The 5,441-nt window shown below is 49.1% G+C and overlaps 1 pseudogene; it reads left to right on the top strand.

Annotated features, from left to right (window-relative positions):
- Nucleotides 1–1,758: 1,758 nt before the first annotated feature.
- Nucleotides 1,759–2,950, top strand: LOC121483800 (annotated as a pseudogene).
- The last annotated feature ends 2,491 nt before the right edge of the window (nt 2,951–5,441 follow it).

Raw genomic sequence — 5,441 nt, 5'->3', positions numbered from 1 at the left:
AGTTTCTAGACAGACATCTGTCTGCAAAGTATACACTCTTCCGAGAGTTGGGCTTATGGACTGTCCTCCCACATCCAGCCTGCACGTACACGAGCTCCTAAACAGGCTAGGCCCCGATTTGTGCTGAAGTGCTGTGGAGGTTAGTGGAACGTCCCGGCCCACTGACTTGTGCAACCATGCTCAACCAGCGATTTCTTTACTAGCTCCTGTTGTGGGGCAGGGCGCGACATCCTAAATGCCTACGAGAGAAGCTACTGAAAACGCTTGTCCGAGGAAAACGCAACTTACTCTCGGCAGAGTTGAGCTTACACTCAGTCCCTCACAGTTGCACAATGCCTGCAGAAAGAGTTTCCTAATCTGCACCACAGCCGTTTGTCAGAGGCTTGTGAGACGCAAGTGAAATTAACCCAGACGGGGAGGGTGTCTACAGCTGCAGTGAGCGAAGTGGTATTCAGGGGGTACCTCCTGCGCTTAGAACACTGTTTTACGTTCCCTGTACTGTGCACGAGGAACGCAGCTAGTTGAAAGCTGGCTTGTAGGTGTGCTTCTGGTGCGAGCTGATTTCAGAGCAGGGTCCCTCCCGATTCTGACTGCCTGTAGATGTTGTCCCCAGCATCCTTATGTTAGGTGCGGAATGGGGTTGTGTGAAAGTAGCATGTGGAAGTGACAGGATTCTCCTCAAATGTAATCTGATCTCATGCCAGGACATTGCCAACGTCCTGTGTTCAATGAGGTGTAGGCTCTGTCCTTGATCCCATCAAAGTGTTAGCAGGGATCTGCTGCAAAGCCATTACAAAACTTCGAGAGGTGGGGCTTTATGGACTGTCCTCCCACAATCCTTGCCTAGCTCGAATTTACACGCGCTCCTAACAGGCTTAGCCCCCGATTGGTGCCTGTGTTGTGTGAGGTAAGTGGAAAGTCTCTGGCCACCAAGACTAATGCATCCCAAAGCTCAACACAGCCGATTTCAGAGTAGTATTTCCTGTGGAGCCGGGTGCGGACATCCTTACGTGCCATGCGAGAGAAGCTAGATGAACACCTTGTCCGGCAAGCAACTTACTTCGGAGAGGTTGATGCTAACCCTCAGTTCCCTCACAGTTGCACACTGCCTGCAGGAAACGGGTTCCAACCTCTGGCACCACGCGTTTGTCAGAGGCTTGTGAGACGCAAGTGGAATAAGCAGACCTGGAGGGTGTTCTCCAGCTGCAGTGTGGAATGGTATTCTGGGTACCTCCTGGTTAGACCACTGTTACGTTTCTCCAGTGCCCGAGGAACGCAGCTAGATGTAAAGCTTGGGCATGTAGGCTGTGCTTCCTTTTGCGAGCTGGGGGAGATCAGGCAGGACCCTCCCGCATTCTGACTGCCCGTAGATGTAGGTCCCAGGCATCCTTAGTTTGGTGCCAGAAGGTTGTGTGAGCAGCATGCTGGAAAGTGACAGATTCTCCTCAAGTGTATATGGATCTCAATGAAGACATTGCCAACGTCCTTGTTCAATGAGGAGTGTTGCTCGGTCTTTAGCCCCCCATCAAAGTGTCTAGTATGGGTGGGGCCACGGAGGGAGGACAGGGCGAGGTTGTGGGTTTGGGGTCCTGGCGCCCTCACCCACCGGGGTCTCTTTCCCCCTTCCTCCTCCTCCTTCCTCCCCCCCCTTCTCCTCCACCCGCCCCCGGTTGCCCCCCTCACCTTCCCGCTCGCCCCTATTGTTGCGCCCCCGGACTTCCGCACTTCCCCTTCCCACCCGCTCCCCTTTTCCCTCAGTTGCCTGCGGCCTGCAGTTTTTGGCTTTCACCCCCACCAGTGACCAAAGACTTGACACTCAAAAGTCCAGCTCCGGAAACACTGCTCGACATGGACACCGGCGTGTGATTGAAGTGGTGGATGTAATTGTTACTCTCTCCATCCGGCGCTACTTTAGATGGAGGAAGTTGGCAGAGTATCATCGAAAGAAAGGAGAATTCAGTTTAGACGATGGGTGAGGGAGTGGTGCACGTATCAACATCTAGAAGGGAATTGTCCTGAGAGAATTATCACTTTGGTGGGACCCACTAACGCCATCTTCAAAGCCTTCGCTATGATCATTGACAAACTTGGAAGAGGACATCAGCAGCTCTTTGACCAATAGCCAGCTGCCAGTAGGAACCCCAGTTACCCTGAGGTGGTGGTCCCTGCTAGTCAGTGTGGCTCTCTCTTTGGGAAAAGGTGGTTGCAAGATCAAGGAAGTTACGAGAGAGTACAGGGGCTCAGGTTCAGGTGGCAGGGGATATGTCCAACTCAACTGAGCGGGCCCACACATTGCTGGCATTCCGCAATCCATCATTGTGTGTAGTGAAACAGATCTGCGTGAGTCATGTTGGAGTCCCCCCGAAGGGCCGTGTCCATCCCGTACAGGCCCAAGGTCCAGTTCTCAGTCATCTTTGCAGGTGGTCAGGACAGGTACAGCACAGGCAGCGACAGTGCGAGCTTTCCCCACACCACCCCGGCCATGTGCCTCAACCCTGACCTGGAGGGTCCACCTCGAGAGGCCTTATACCATTCAAGGAACAGTATGCCATTCCACAGCCAAGATTTGACAAGCTGCACCTGTTGGCAATGCAACAGTCTCATTTCCCACGAGCATGGCAACACTGAATTCAGTGGCATTTGAATCAGCTCTCCAGAGGTGAAAGGCTATTGGGGTCTTGGATGCATACTGCTCAGGACGACTACTTCCATGTAAACTCACTATTCCAAAACGATTTGATTGGCTGCATATCAGCGTCAGGCTCCAAACTCAATGAGATCCGTTCAGATGTCTGGGGGGCGCAGATCAAACTATTGCGAACCCAGTGGAAGGGATCTATGATAGGCAGGTTACCATCAATGGATCGCTTGCCCGCATTAGCCTGGTCAATATCTAATCAATGTCAGGCTTTCCTCAAGAGCACGGGGTGGCATGGGGAAAGCAGCTTAGAACAATGCAGATTCATCCCATTATCCTTTCTGCTGGTCACCACCACCATGTTCCATCTGTGTAGTTTCTGAACAGTCAGCGATTCCAGGTTTTAAATAGTTTGTAAATTTTCAGTTTCTACACACTGTTCATCCACTCGTGATTTTTTATTAAAGCGTTTTAATTCCTTTCTCTGTTCAGCTGTTTTGCTGAGATCCCATTTAGTTTGTTTATAAGCTTCTCCCCCCCCTTTTTTTTGGCTCATGAATTTTTCTGTTTTGTCATGGAAATGTATGAGTGGAATATTATACATTTCAGTTTGTTCTGTAATGTCAGGAATTTTTCAAAAAATTAAAAGATGGACTGGAGCTTTTTCTTGTGAACGAATTGGAATGAGTTTTTTTTTTTTTCTGTGATTAAATTTTTAGTGTTATCTGTCAAATTACTTTCAGATGAACCAAAAAATGGCGATGTGGGCTGGCCATCATCCTGCACCGGATTGCTGCTGCTGCTGCAGTTACTATAGGGAAGAATCACAGCACTGCTTGTGTCTCATTGTGGCAAACCTCACCGAAGGTCGGATGCTCTGCAAGACTTGAGGACAATAGAAGGGGCAAGTCTGGCTCTTTCCTCCAATTTTTCCCTGCCTGGGTCAGGTGTACCTGCTGGGAAGTCGCTCATGCTTCTCAGTACTACGATCTAGCCAGCCGTGTGGATTGGATTCGATTGGATGCGAACCAAGTTTTTTAGCCCTGTCATCACTAGAGATTGAAAACACCACTGGCTTTAGAAGTTTTCCAAAACCATCACTAGATTTTCCAGTGGTTGGACTCGAGGGGCTGGAGAACCCTCTTTAACAGCAAACCATGTTTCTTCTCTGGTTTAAAGAGCACAGGGGACAGCACTAGCTGGTGGAGGGGATGGAATGAGTGCTGCTAAGTTGGCCAGAAATCCAAGAGGTTTCACCTGCCTCTGGGTGCGGGAGGTGGGCAGATATTGGTTGCTGGAGGAAAGGCTTCTCTCTCCCCTTTTTTACCTGCCAATCTAACAGACGCTAGAGAAATTCAAATTCTTTATTTGAATCTTAGCTCAAAGTTCCTCCACATTTAGCGGCCGTGTAAAGCTATAAGAGGGGCACAGAAGTATGACATTGATGATAATGAAATGATGAAAATGATATAAAGTTTTTTTAGACATGGTGTTGAGGGATGCATGATGCAAAGATGATGATGTCTAAGGAGATCGGAGATAGGATCAGATGCTAGGAATGAGAGCTTATAAGAAAATAGTGGAATTGAGACACCTGCTGGATATTGCCTGAGAGCAACTTGTAAAACACTTGGAGGGGATAACAGAGGAAGATCTAAACCTGAAGAAAAGAACAGCACGTGAGTCTGAAAAGACTTATCAAGGAGCTGCGGGCAGCTGGAGTACGAACGGGCTCCGGAGAGAAAAATTAGAGGTCAGCTGGATGAATATCGTTGCAGAGGTGGATCACTCAGGGGAAGGCACTGGAAAGGATTCAGGTTCCCAACTTTGCTGTGGAAGATGACTCTTCTGTGAGTCAGGAAAGAGAAGAGGCAAATAAAGAAAAACAGGTGTCTTCTGGCGGAGTTTTTTGTGAAAGAGATCTAATCAGTGAAATAACTTTAAATAAACTGGCCTTGATTTTTCTTTTATTTTTAAAAAAAAAAGGACATTGCAAACGTTCCTTGTTCAATGAGAGTGTAGCTCATTCGTAGCTCCCATCAAAGTGTATATAGCAATTATCTGCCTGCAAAGCATACACACTTCGAGAGTTGGGCTTCTGGATGCCCCTCCACATCCTGCCTACACGTACACCGTGCTCCTAACAGACCTTGAACCCGTTGCGTGCCTAAGGTGTGAGAGGTAAGTGGAAAGTCCCGGCCAGCAATAATAGTGCATCCAGCTCAACCAGCGATTTCCTAGTATTTCCTGTGAGTGCGAGTGCTACATCCACAGGTCATACGAGAGGAGCTAAACAGAACGCCTTGTCCAAAAGCAACTTCTTCGGAGAGAGATTATCTCCGATGACCTTGGACACCCTCAGGTCCCTCAGAGTGCAATACTGCTGCCCAAACAGTTTCCAACAATCTCGTACCCACAGCCGTTTGTCAGAGGATTGTGAAGAAGCATTGGTAATAAGCAGACGGGAGGGTGTCTCCAGCTGCAGTGGATGGTATTCTGGGTACCTCCTGTGCTTAGATCACTGTTACGTTCTCAGTGCCGAGGCACCACAGCTAGTGGAAAGTTGGCTTCGAGGCGTGCTTCCCTTGGGCGAGCTCTGAGATCAGGGCGGGACCCTCCCGCATTCGGATGCCGTAGACTGGTCATTGATCCTTAAGTTAGGTGCCGGAAGGGGTGTGTGAAAAGCATGTGCAAGTGACCGGATTCTACTCAGTGAAATCTGATTCAATGCAAGAATTGCAAATGTCCTTGTTCAATGAGAGTGTAGCTCGGTCCTAGCCTCCCATCAAAGAGTCTAGGAGAC

This window comes from Vulpes lagopus, unplaced genomic scaffold (assembly GCF_018345385.1).
Source record: "Vulpes lagopus strain Blue_001 unplaced genomic scaffold, ASM1834538v1 ctg1266, whole genome shotgun sequence".
Lineage (NCBI taxonomy): Eukaryota > Metazoa > Chordata > Mammalia > Carnivora > Canidae > Vulpes > Vulpes lagopus.
Note: the sequence above shows the minus strand (reverse complement) of the source record. Positions and strands in the feature narration are given on the sequence as shown.